This window comes from Pinus tabuliformis, chromosome 1_2 (assembly GCF_031772625.1).
Source record: "Pinus tabuliformis cultivar Carrire ecotype Pingquan chromosome 1_2, CPIR1, whole genome shotgun sequence".
Lineage (NCBI taxonomy): Eukaryota > Viridiplantae > Streptophyta > Pinopsida > Pinales > Pinaceae > Pinus > Pinus tabuliformis.
The window spans coordinates 11,034,928-11,047,514 of NC_142298.1; the positions used below are offsets into that span (position 1 = coordinate 11,034,928).

The 12,587-nt window shown below is 36.8% G+C and overlaps 1 pseudogene; it reads left to right on the plus strand.

Moving 5' to 3' along the window:
* The first annotated feature begins 318 nt into the window (after positions 1-318).
* LOC149204065 (uncharacterized) lies at positions 319-5,713 on the plus strand (annotated as a pseudogene).
* Positions 5,714-12,587: the final 6,874 nt, after the last annotated feature.

Below are 12,587 nucleotides of genomic sequence, written 5' to 3' on the forward strand. Positions count from 1 at the left end.
AGAGAAAAGGATGGTTTTTAGAGGGCAAGGGGCCTTCCAGAGCTTAACAGGAAAAATGGAGGGGAGTGGAGGGAGATCAGCAGTGATGGAGGAGTAAATTCTCCTAACAGAGATGAGATGGATATTGGAGTCGATGGACCAAATGAGGGAGTCTTTATTGCCATGTTGGACGATCCCCTGGTGAGAGAAATGGGAGGTGAAGGAAAGCCATAGGGGGCGGAGAGGGGGAGGGATGGCGAGCTGGAGGTCAGTTTTCCAAATGGGATGAAGGGACGACCAGGAGTCAATGAGGGAGTTCCAAGTGAATAAGCCTCTGGAATGGAAGAAAAGGAGGAGAGAAGGGGGGATCATAGACTCCAGGTTGAAGAGAGTGGGGTCTATACCAATAAGGATGGAGGAGCCGGAGAAAAGAGTCCATTTGAGGTGTTTCCTGAAGAAAGGGAGAACCTTTTTGAAACAGAGCCAGATGGGGGAGCCAGAACGAATGCCAAGAGAGGATCGGTGGAGCCAGTAAGCCAAAGGCCGGCCTTTTAGATACTTCTGTTTCATCAAGAGACTCCACGGTCCGTTGCCAAAGAAACCCCTGTGTATGGATTTGCATATGAGCGCCTTGCCGAAGTGTTGCATATCAAGGAGGCCCCATCCACTTTTTTCTTTGGGCCGAGAGATGGAGCCCATCTTAACCAGATGGAGTTTTATTGGTGAGGATCGACCGCTCCACAAGAAAATAGCAGCAATGGAGGTCAGTTGTTTGATAACAGAGGTTGGAAGGACAAAAAGGTGACACCAATAAATAGATAGTTGTGTGAGGACAGATCGAATCAGAATGTATCTGCCCGCAAGAGAGAGAAGACGCATCTCCCACCTGGAGATCTTGAGGAGGAAGCGGTCCACCAGCCATGCCCAGTCTAAACATTGCGACCCCATTGCTTTGAGGCGAAAACCCAGGTAGGTGAAGCCATCCTTTAAGAGGGCAAGATTGATTCCAAAGCGTTCAGCTATCCATTGGGCCAGAGCAGGATCCGAGTTATTGTGATACAAAACTGATTTTCCACAGTTGATGGAGAGACCAGTGGCAGCTTGGAATCTTTTGAAAAGCAAGAAGAGGAAAATCCATGATTGCTTACAGAGCATGGCGAAGAGGAGGATATCGTCAACAAAGAAATTGTGGGAGAGGGAGATGTCCCTGCATATGCGGACCGGCTTGAATCTATCTTCGCCCACGGCATGGTTGATGTGAGAGCTGAGGCAGTTCATAACCAAGATAAAGAGGAGCGGGGAGAGAGGGCATCCCTGACGGAGTCCTCGCTCAGCATGGAAGAAGGTGGATGGAACCCCATTGATAATAACCGAGAACTGGACGGATTCCACGCAAGCCATAATCCATTTAATAGCCGGAGGCCTCAATCCGATTTTAGAGAGGAGAATATTGAGAAAACTCCAGTCAACGCAGTCGAAGGCCTTTTTGAGGTCAATTTTGAGAGCGGCAGCGTTGATGTATCTTTTCAATCAAGTTGTTTTTAGTGTGATTTTTTGGTTTAATTTCTCTAAAATCTGATCAGACTTTATTGAAATAACAAGGTTGATGGATAACCCATGCACAATCGAAGTGCTCTAAAAATTTTTAGAATGCTGGATTCATATATACAATCAAAAAAACCAATTTAAATAAAATTTCACCTCAAATTTTCCACTAAATTCCATCAACAAAAAATCTAAAAAATCACACTAAAAACAACTTCCCTTTCAACGAATACATCGCCCTCCGCCTTTATTGAACAACCATTTGACCAGACACCAGTACAAATCCCCTCCGTCTTCGACAGCGGAAGGAAAATTTCAAAATTGGTCCACCGTTAAATTGCTATCATGTTTTCTTTCAATGAAGTTTCAATTCATGTTTTTTTCCTTCCGAACCCTCCTTTTTGGGGTGCTTTTCTTCTTTTAAGTTTCAATTTGTGCCCTTTTCTTAAGTATATGGAGAAGCTCTTATATTTTCTTTTATTAAGTTTCCATTCATGTTTTATTTTTTCTTTTGTTTTTTAATCGGTCTCTGTTAAAAGGCAGCAGAGATTATAGTCATGATTTTGTGTTTGTATATTAGTGTTTGCATATAAATCAAACTATTAAACCTAAAGTTTTAAAACACACATCATTTTTCCAGCTTATTAAATATTAACAGGGTTTTTTTGGTTAATGAGTTTAGAGGTCTTATTTGGTCTCCTCCGCACCGGAGAGACAATAATTTACTCTAAGCAACCATATTCTCAACAATTTTTTTGGATAATGAAATAATATTAACGTTATTTGGTTAGACTGTAAATATTCGTACGGAATGTAGCTAAATGTGCATGTGGCATTGATGACTAGGCGCGGATGCGCAATTATGCTGATATCTCAACCTCTTTCTTGCATGTGATGTGTTGTCATGTAACGTGTTGTAGTGGGTTTACTCTAAAGATCGGTGATTGATGGACGACTCTAACTTGTACGCAGACTTGCTCTTGCCCAATGTAGAATAGCAACTCATATATATGCCATGGGCAATGGAACCATACAAGGTGCCCTGCGAATAGAGCTAGTGAGTTTGGCTACTTGTAAACTGTATCAGCCTCTCCAATTCCAATCTGCCATAACTTCTTCACAGCTATGACTTCACCTCCTGGCGTTTCAAACCTGTAAACTGTATCGGCTGCTCCAATTCCAATCATGTTATCAAGGTTCGAGCATTGGAAAGCATCTTCTATTGTGAAGTTGAGATGCTGGAATGAGGTCATCTTCCATGGGTTTACTAGATGTTCTTCTGTCGTGCATACTTTTCTAGAAACATAGCTAATACACTACTTGTGTGAAAGCATCTTATGCCAATTACGAGAATGGCTCTTACTGGAATAGTCACCACTACAATCAGCAAAGTTGGATCCTCGTATATTTTGGCAAAACTATGCAAAACAAAAGCAACATCACTAAGTTTGTGTTTTTAGCAGTTCATGGGTTTGACTAAAGGGGCAGGTTATGAGTTCGAACCATTTGGATTTCCTTAACTCAAAATCCCTACAATTTTTGGCATAACACAAACATCGCATTGCAGGTCGTGGGTTCGAGATGTCTGGATTTCTCACCCCACAATGGGTGAGTGTTGTTGGAGAGGTAGACTAGTGGGTGAGTGTTATTTGGAGAGGCAAGCTCTACTATACACTCTCAGTGAATACTCCAATAATATGAAGGTTCTAGCAGTAGCGGTATGGGCTTAACTTAGCTAGGTTGTGGCTTCACATACCTCAATAATATGAAGGCTCAGTAGCGGTATGGGCTTAACTGAGTTAGGTTATGGCTTCCCCCAGTCCAGTTTGACACAATACTACAGGAGAGACAACTATCTACCCCCCATATAAACATATTAGCATGACACATTGTTAAGTGGTGTGGATCATATTTCCATGCTATGTTATGAAGTAGAGTTGTGAGGCACTCCTTATGTTTAAAAAGTGGACGATCACCGAGCTATCCTTTCTTGTCATGATCATGTCATCTAGAATGACAAAAAAATCCTAGTGGGGCCAACAAAAGAGATTTGGTTCACAATGATACTGTCTGAATTCACAGCTTGTCTCTAACTGCTAACCTGCTTTGTTCTCATACTTCCTTCATCGAGGTAAGACCCTGCCTATTGCATTGAATGCTTCTACTTTTGTTCTTGTGATTCCATTAAGGTGGCCATTAAACATGCAAATATAAATAATAAAACAATTCTAAGTCCTAATCCACTGACGATGGGATGCAGATCCCTTTGGAGTGGCTTGTGTTATGCCCAACAAGATTATAAATATGCACACTACACAGTTGGGAGTTCATATAGCTAAAATCCATCATATTCTAACATGCTACTCATTAGGGGCATAATGGGAGAGGACAATGTTGTGGGTGTTAGAGACACAAGTAAGTTGTGGGATGCATTCTATTCCAAATGCTACAATTCAATATCATTGGTTATTATAGCAACATCTAAGTTGCCAAGTAGTATCTGATGTACTTGAGCATATAATTATTTGTGTTGTAGGAATATGGCTTGAATCCCAAAATTTCAATGACAACCACATGGGACCTATACCATCCCATTGGAAAGGAATTTGTCACGAAGGGGAGTTATTTAATTCATCAAACCACAATAGGTATGTTGTGTCTTATCCACCTCATTTCTCATTGATGTTTTATTCGTTGCCAATGAACATATATCACATCCCTTTTGAGATAAAGAGTTCAATTTCATTGGAAGGTCATGTCTTTAAGAGAAATATGCTCATTCAGTTGAGATTTACTATTTACAAAAGCATGAATTTGGTTATGCTCAAATATTTTCCAGCAAGAAGCACTTCAAGTCTCTATTAGACTAATTTTTAGTTGCGTTTGCTTTTTCTAAAGTTCACAAATTGAACTCTTCAACAAATACATTCCAGATAAAAAGATGTATAATTGGTCCTACCCATTGAGCTTAACCATGGGTCACATGGCCTTTTTCTCTACATGGAATTTGTGTTGGTTTGCCTATTCAAATTTATGGATGAACTTGTGGGCATGACCAAGAAAATTGTGTTTCTTCAATGATACCCATCAACACACTTTATTGTTTGAGTCTGTGGTTGTCGAATGTAGCCTATGTATGTTTATATGTTTGTTTTATATAGATGCTCAAGGCCCTCATGTATGTTGTAGTGAATGTCATTGGATTTTTGTAAATATCTTTAGGTGATTCCATTGCTGAATATGGGGAATCCCAGTTCAATGCTAGCGGTGTCATGTTGGTGGATAACAACCTCGGAATTGGGTCAATGTTCCTTTGACAATTGAGTTTTTTTTTTTGTGGCAACCATATCATTTATCATAGGATGACTAAAAAAAATCCATTTTGTATTGATCATTCTATCCATTGTTTCCTAATCCTATTTTTCTCGAAAGATTGATTGCGGGAATTGCTTGCGCTTGGAAAACAACCAGATATCTATAACATACGAAGGTTGTTGAACAAGTTGTGGCAGTGATTGTGATCTATAAATGAACCCAATAGCTTCCTTTTCCTTGGGAGGTAAATATTTTTATTACCATCTTTGCATTTTTTGAGGAATTCGTTGTTTTTTATCTCCAAAATGAGCGCTCAATGGGCCTTGAGATTAGTGATTGCGACCTTTTTCTTGTACCCATTTCAGTGTGCATTGCATGTAAATCCCTAGAGATCCCCTAGCTAAGATCAATTTTGCCTCCTCTAGGGGTTGCTATGGGGTTGATTCTGCAAGGAACCTGGTTTTTCCCAATGGATATTTCATTCTTCACAAGATGGATATCCCATGGATGCACATTATCGGAAAAATGTGGAGGGGACTATAATATTAGTTGTAGACATCATGTTGATGGACATAGGGGGGGGGGGGGGGGGGTTATTGGCACCCTTCAATTTTATTGCCATTTGGCTCTTTTTTGGTATGTCTACTTCTTTCCTATTCATACTTTAGTACAAAGTATTCAAATTCCCGTTCCTTGAGTTACACACCATTGGGTGATAAGGACAAACAAAATAATTGCAATATTTATGTGGTACAGTGATGGTGTTGAAGCTTGATTTGCATTGGAATGAGATGAAGATGGTACCCGTGAAGCTCTGCAACAAAAACATGGAATGATATTTGAGATGAATGGTGTTAATGGGATGTTTGATTGAATTCATTTGAGGTTTAGCTTAAGCTAGAATTGTTTGGATGATCGCCACACCATATCTAGTTGCTGATATGTTTCTTTGTATTCAATGATGTCAGTGGTTTCATTCTAAGTATCAGTTTATTTGTAGGTAGGACTGACCACTTGAATCCCTTTATAGACTAGATTAATGAAGCCATGGTTTCCTCTTTTGTTCTACTCTATGAAGACGTTTTTTTTAGGTTGGCCTACCATAAGCTTCCAACATGAACCTATCAAGCCAAAGTGAGAACGTTAGTGCTTAGTAAAAATGGAATTATGTTTGATCCTTGAGCTTCACCAGTTCAAAATCAAAATTAATTTGACTTGAGGGGATTTCCATTTCTTTTTGACATTTTTAAACTCTAGATCTTATTCTTTACCAGTATATTGGAAAGAGGATATTAAACTTTGTTCACTTTGTTTTTCTCTCAATTTGTGCAAGGTAATTTCACACTAAATTGTCATGTAGATAGAGTGATTTTCTCACTAGTTCTTAGTATGGCACAGGAATAGCTTGTTCTAAACAGTGAAAACGAAACCCAATTCACCACTTTGTATCAAGATAACTTACATGTTGATATAAAGGTATACCGTAAGTACCACCAAAGTTTTCTAATTGCAGAGAATTTCATTTAGTCATAACATTGATCCGCATTTATGTTATTTCAAAGTGTTTCCCTCCACCTTTGGTGTAAAGGCTTCTTTGGGAAATATAAAAGTAAGAAACTCTTAAAACATTTGTGTTATTTGAGAGGAGAATTAAATGAATTGGCATTCTTCTATTTTTATTTTTTATTATTATTTATTTAGTCCATTACATGTAACATAGTTGAAAGCAGCTCTGACACACAAGAATCTTAAAACCAGCTAGTTTAGAAACTCATTACCATTATCCAACATAGGACCATATAATAGGTAGATAAAAAAGGATCTATCTATAACACCCATCAGATGATAGGACAAGCTTGGATCAATTGATCTATCTTCCCAAACATTCGAACTTTCCTTACACAAAGAGCTACCATTGATTCCCATACATTATTGGTTCATAAACATATTAACAATAGGCAGTTCATTTCCTCTTCAACCTCATTACAACATGGATATCTTGAGGGACCTTCTAAGCCTCTTTTTTGGAGTTGATTAAAATAACTTGGCCTTTAGAAAAAGATTTAAATATATTGGGGTATGTTTCTATTAAAAACCTAAAGATGATGTTGTTTTCTGCATATGTTGGGATAAAGGCTTTATAATGGTAATCTTTTATACCATAACTTAGCTTAGGAAATTTAAGTTAGGATTACTTTACCCTAAAGAGTTATGTTATGATGTAATAAAGTTAAGCTATAATGGTTTAAAATTAATTAAGTCATATGTTGGTTGTTGGGTGTTGAAGGGTTTATGTAACTTGTGTCTTCCTCATTAAGACAAAGGATATGTAATGTTTCTCATGCCCTATGCTTAATGAATCATATTTTCTTTCTCCCTTCTATCTGTAACTTTGTGAATATGTGTATATGTGTGTAATTATATAGGTTCTAGTGAAATATTTGTGTCTTTGCATGGATGAACTATTAGAAGAGTAGGTCTTTGATTTTCATATTTATGAGGGTTTTCTATTTTTCTAATTAGAGTGTTCATGGACATGCTTATTTCCCTCCAATATCACAACCAAGAGAGCTACCTCTAAAAATTCAATATGCCAAAGGCAAGGAGTGGATCTTTCAGTTTCGATTTTGGCCTAATAATAATAGCATGATGCATGTTTTGGAAGGGGGGCACCATGTATTCAATCAATGCAATTGCAAGCTCGTGACATAGGTATATGCCAATTGTTAATCTTTGTTCAAAGATAGTTCTAAGAGGTTTGCAAATGTTTTTCCGAAGTAATTAATACTCTTGGGAGGAGATTTGTATCCCATTTTATATTTTGTTATTTTCTTGAATGACATTCTGTCTCTGAAGAATAAGCTTTGTTGATAGATGCTGCTAGCGTGGGGGCTTCACTCAATGAACCTCTGACATATCACATGCTATTGTGGCATACTAAAAAATACCCTTAATTTGAATACATATTAGAAAATACCTCTAAAAATCACATTATTTAACCCCCTCCCAATACGAACCCAATACACCTTCCCAATTTAAAAAACCCCTACTTTCACTGGATATTGTAGGTATCCATTTTTTCATTAAATTTGAGGCCCATTTTTTATAGTTGCCAATATGAAAGCCCTTTACCCTATGTTATATGCTTAATATATTATATTATTTTTTCTTCAATATATATCCCCCAATATGAATGCATGTGGTATGGTATTGTTCTCCCAGTGAAGCCCTCGTGTTTGCTAGTTGTTTCCATTTAATTTTAAAAATTTGTATGAAAAGATAAACAATATGTTTATCACATACTTGGTGTTGATCAAATTGAGATAGCCTAGAATAGCAGTCTTCCAGGTTGGTCTGTATTGTTTTCACATTGTTTTGATTACAAAGTTAAGCACTTATGTATAATGCAGATGCATGCAATTTTTTCAATGTTGTCAAGAGGTCTATACCCATTATGATTGATAATTCACTTCTTAAACATGTTAATTTTGAGAATTATACTTTAATCGACCAAATGCCAAAGTTATGGAATTTTTAATACCCATTATATTAATTCAACTTGTGGTGTTTCTAATCAGATCTTTAATTAGAAAAGTATGTGTAATATTTTAACAGATAGTGTCTTTTGCGATTATATACATATACCATGGGAAATATTGATAAATTCCAACTTAAAGATAGATATTAAAAAATGCCTCTCAGGTAGTCAAACATTGCCACCATTCCTTAATTCTCATATTTAAAACACTTTGATGCAATATTTACATTGTGAGATCAAATAATATGTAATTTACATTGTGGTTTCTCAAATTTATCTATCAGATTTATAAATATAAATGTAACTCCATGCTTATAAGTACATACTTGGTCATGATGGCTTCAAGGATCCACAATGAATTTTTGATCAACACAATCTCAAGTCTAACCACTAATAATATGAACCACATCATATAAAAATGTTACCTACTATTGCCTACAACTAACCATCTGATTTCCTTTTTTCCAATTCAAACAAGGGTCAATGTTGTTCACTGCAATTCTCACTTGTAGCTTCCCTTTCAAGCTCCACTATGTTGTCCATGGGCATCACCATCGTTTCCTCCACTATGTGATGAAGCAGAAGCAGTTGCTTACAAAGAGGGTGTGAAAGGAAACTCTTGGTGATCGTTCTCATAAAACTAATACTTTCTAGCGAAGTGTTTGGCGGAGAAGTGTTTGTTATAGAGAGAAAGTGTTGGGCATGGACACACTCGTAAGGCTTTCCATTCAATTCTCCTAGTTGTTGAATATGGTTTTCTCCATTGCCTCTCTGTGTGAGGAAATATTTTGTTGTATTAGTGGGTTTTTCTCAAAGGGAGAAACCCCTCGATGAGCCACTCTTTGTGTTGAGTGTTATGGATCTGAAAGGCGAGACAATTCATTAGGTCCTTGAGCCATTACATGTACTCTCACAAAACCTCACCCATGATTTTTTGGATCTCTTTGATCTTCGTTATACTCATTTGTTTGAACTTTGGCTATGAAAACTCAATGAAAAAATACTTCTTGAATGTACCCAAACATGGTGCAACCCTATTTTGTAGTTAATGCCAAAAATTCATGTAACACTGGATGCCTTGGTCCTGCAGTGCCATTTGAAATTCTAATAGCCTCTTCACATCATTCATCCTCGGATGGCTTCCCATAGAGAAGCATTAGGTGTTGCAGAAAAACATAGCCCTTGGATGGCTTGACATAGAGAAGCATTGGGTTGTGGCAGAAAAAAGTAGCCCTTGCAGGGGAATTGACACTAACTATGATCATGTAGTTTAAAGTGCTATTGCAGGAGCAACTTCCCACTGGTGGATTTTATTTTCTTATTTTCTTCAATTGACATTGGCAGTGACTTGCTGCTTCATAGCTCCTCTTGTTAAGATTCAATTTATGTTTTTTTTCTCCCCGATACCTGCCTTTTGTGATGGATGTATTGGCTTTGATTTACCATAAGTCTGTGAATTCCCTATATTCTCTTTCAAATTTATATTGAGTCTCTTATAACCTCGACCATACCTTATAGAAAGTCTAATTTTCATACTTATATTTTTTTGGTTTTTATTGGGATACAAATTTATTAAATTATTTAATATTTATTAGTTAGCATGAGTGAAAATTAAGATGTTAAAGTGGAATCGTAAGTAAAACTTCATGGGGAACTTGTAAGATGTGAAAAGCAATATGTGAAGAGGTTTGATATCCAAATTTAATATTTAATATTTAATATTGATATTTGAAAGTGAATTGAGATAATAATCCAAATTTAATGTTTCATTAATTTACATTGGTATTCGAAATAATAATGAAGGTAGTTTTATATGAGTGGGTAACTTTTGCTTCACACCCAAAAATACTAATGCATGTTATTCCTTGAATCACATCCAATTAGTAAACTAACTAAAGCTTTGTTAGAGAATTGTTATTTCCAGTGAACCTATACCCTTTGTGATTGCTAGTGTGAACATGTTTGTTACAAAAGTGTTTTAATGTCCTATGTTTCCTTCCACATCTCTCTCATATTTCAAATTTAGTTAAATGTTTGGTCTAACTTCCATTTCTAAAGGCTTATAAAATCCTTTCTTATTGGATGGAAATTTAAGTATCATGAAATTTGTGAATATGGATGTTTGGCATCAGTCAGAAGGCTCTCTACATAAAAATGGAAATGTCGATATAAGCAATCACTCTACATAAAATTGGAAATGTTGATATAAGTGATCTCTCTACATAAAAATGGAAATGTTGATATAAGTGATCTTATGAAAATGGACTTCGATGACCTCAAAAATGTCATGTGGCTACATTTCTATGTTCTTGGGTAATGCATTATGATCGCGATCAAGCTTGTGTATATTCATAGATTTTATGAAATTTAGACTTGTGCCAATTAGAGAAATATCAGTTGTAGCCATTGCAAATCCTATGAAAAAATGTGAAACTTTTTTTCAATGCAAGGATGGTGAGATATATATATATATATATATATATATATATATATATATATATATATATATATATATATATATATATATATATATATATATATAATAACATAAAAGAGTAGTAGTATTATATTAATATGCGCCCGGTCGTGACAAAAAAGGGACATTACACCTCGAAATCAGTTCCATCCTTGGGCAAAATTGTTTTCAGACTGTCAAGCTAAGCCTACATACTATGCCAAAATTCGATCAAGCTATTACAAAAGCATTCGGATATGCCTTACAAGACTGACCAAGTAGCAAAATACATTTATATTTTAGCGTAAAACAATAGAGAAGACTAGTCATTTGGTTTAGTTGACCTATTGAGATCAATCCCTGGCGATTCCTCCTCAGAATGTGAATTCTTCTCAACGAGCTAAATCTGCAATTCTTCAATTTGGTTACGCAGTGAAAACACCTCGTCTTCCAGTTGATGAATCTTCTGATTCTTCTCTATGCTTCTCTCAAGCATTTCACAAGCTTCTTCTTATTGTTTTTGGAAGGAATTCCAAAGCTCATCCAAAGTTTCCCTTAATTCGAATTTCTCTCGGTCGCAGGGGGTACAAACATGGGGGGAGAGAGTATCTAGATGGGGTCACCTATCACAATTCTAGTCCATGTGACTTGCCACCCTACTCGAAAATCGTCGACCATAACCCCAAGCATCCATGATATCTGACTAAGGGAGAAATTTTGAAGGGAAGACCAAGTCCCAATAGACACGAAGTGATAGAGTCCGTGACCCCAAATTCACTGAGGAGAAGCAGACATTCGACAGTACCCAAGAGTCCTTAAGGAGAGAACGAGACCAAATTACCTAAATTACAAACCCAAGAGTCTCCACAACACTCCATATTCTGCCATAAACTGAATTCCCAACAGTACTCTTGAGATCTATCCAATTATCCACACAAGACATGGATTCTAGGAGATGGAGGCCTTGAATCCATCGTCAAGGAATTATTACCTAGATAATACCACATGGACCTAAACAAAGGCTCAATTAAGAGAGGCCCTACTCTTGAAATCTCACACACATGATTTTTTTAAACATCAAGGATCTCATGCAGAGACTCTCCAACACTAAGATCGACTCAGAGGTAGAATTGAACTTCCCAAATTGTCCAAAAAGAGCCTCGACTATTCCTATGCAACCTAACCCTCTCTGCCCTTTGGACAGAGACATCTCCACTACAACGATTCTAATAATTGTTTCCCAATGTATAGAAATCCATGAACCATGAGAATGAAAACATACCTCCAGGGTCCCAATTACCGTTATATCATCATTCAACACTCATGTAGTTTTGATGCTCTGATATGGCCTTGTGTGGTCCTTTCCTATTTAGACTTGATCATTTATTAAAAAATAATATTTTCAATTCCATACATGACTCTGCCCTTTATAAAGTATGTACACACGTGGGCACCATAATACATAACCCTCATACATAATTTAAAATATGAAAAAATAAAAACAATTTCTTATTTCTTGGATGGGGTTTACGGGTTTCACCGAAAGCCCACTTACAAAAGCCCATGTCCTAACTGAATCAAGTGATTCTTGGTGCTATTTATACACCTCATGCGAAGGCCTAAATTAGGGAAGGAGATAGGATATCGACATTATAGTCCTTTTTTCCCCCAGATCAAGTTTGATTTTCACTATGCCTCCTACACTCCCAGTCATAGGAAACCCTTGTTTCCTTGCATAGATGCTCATCTTCCATT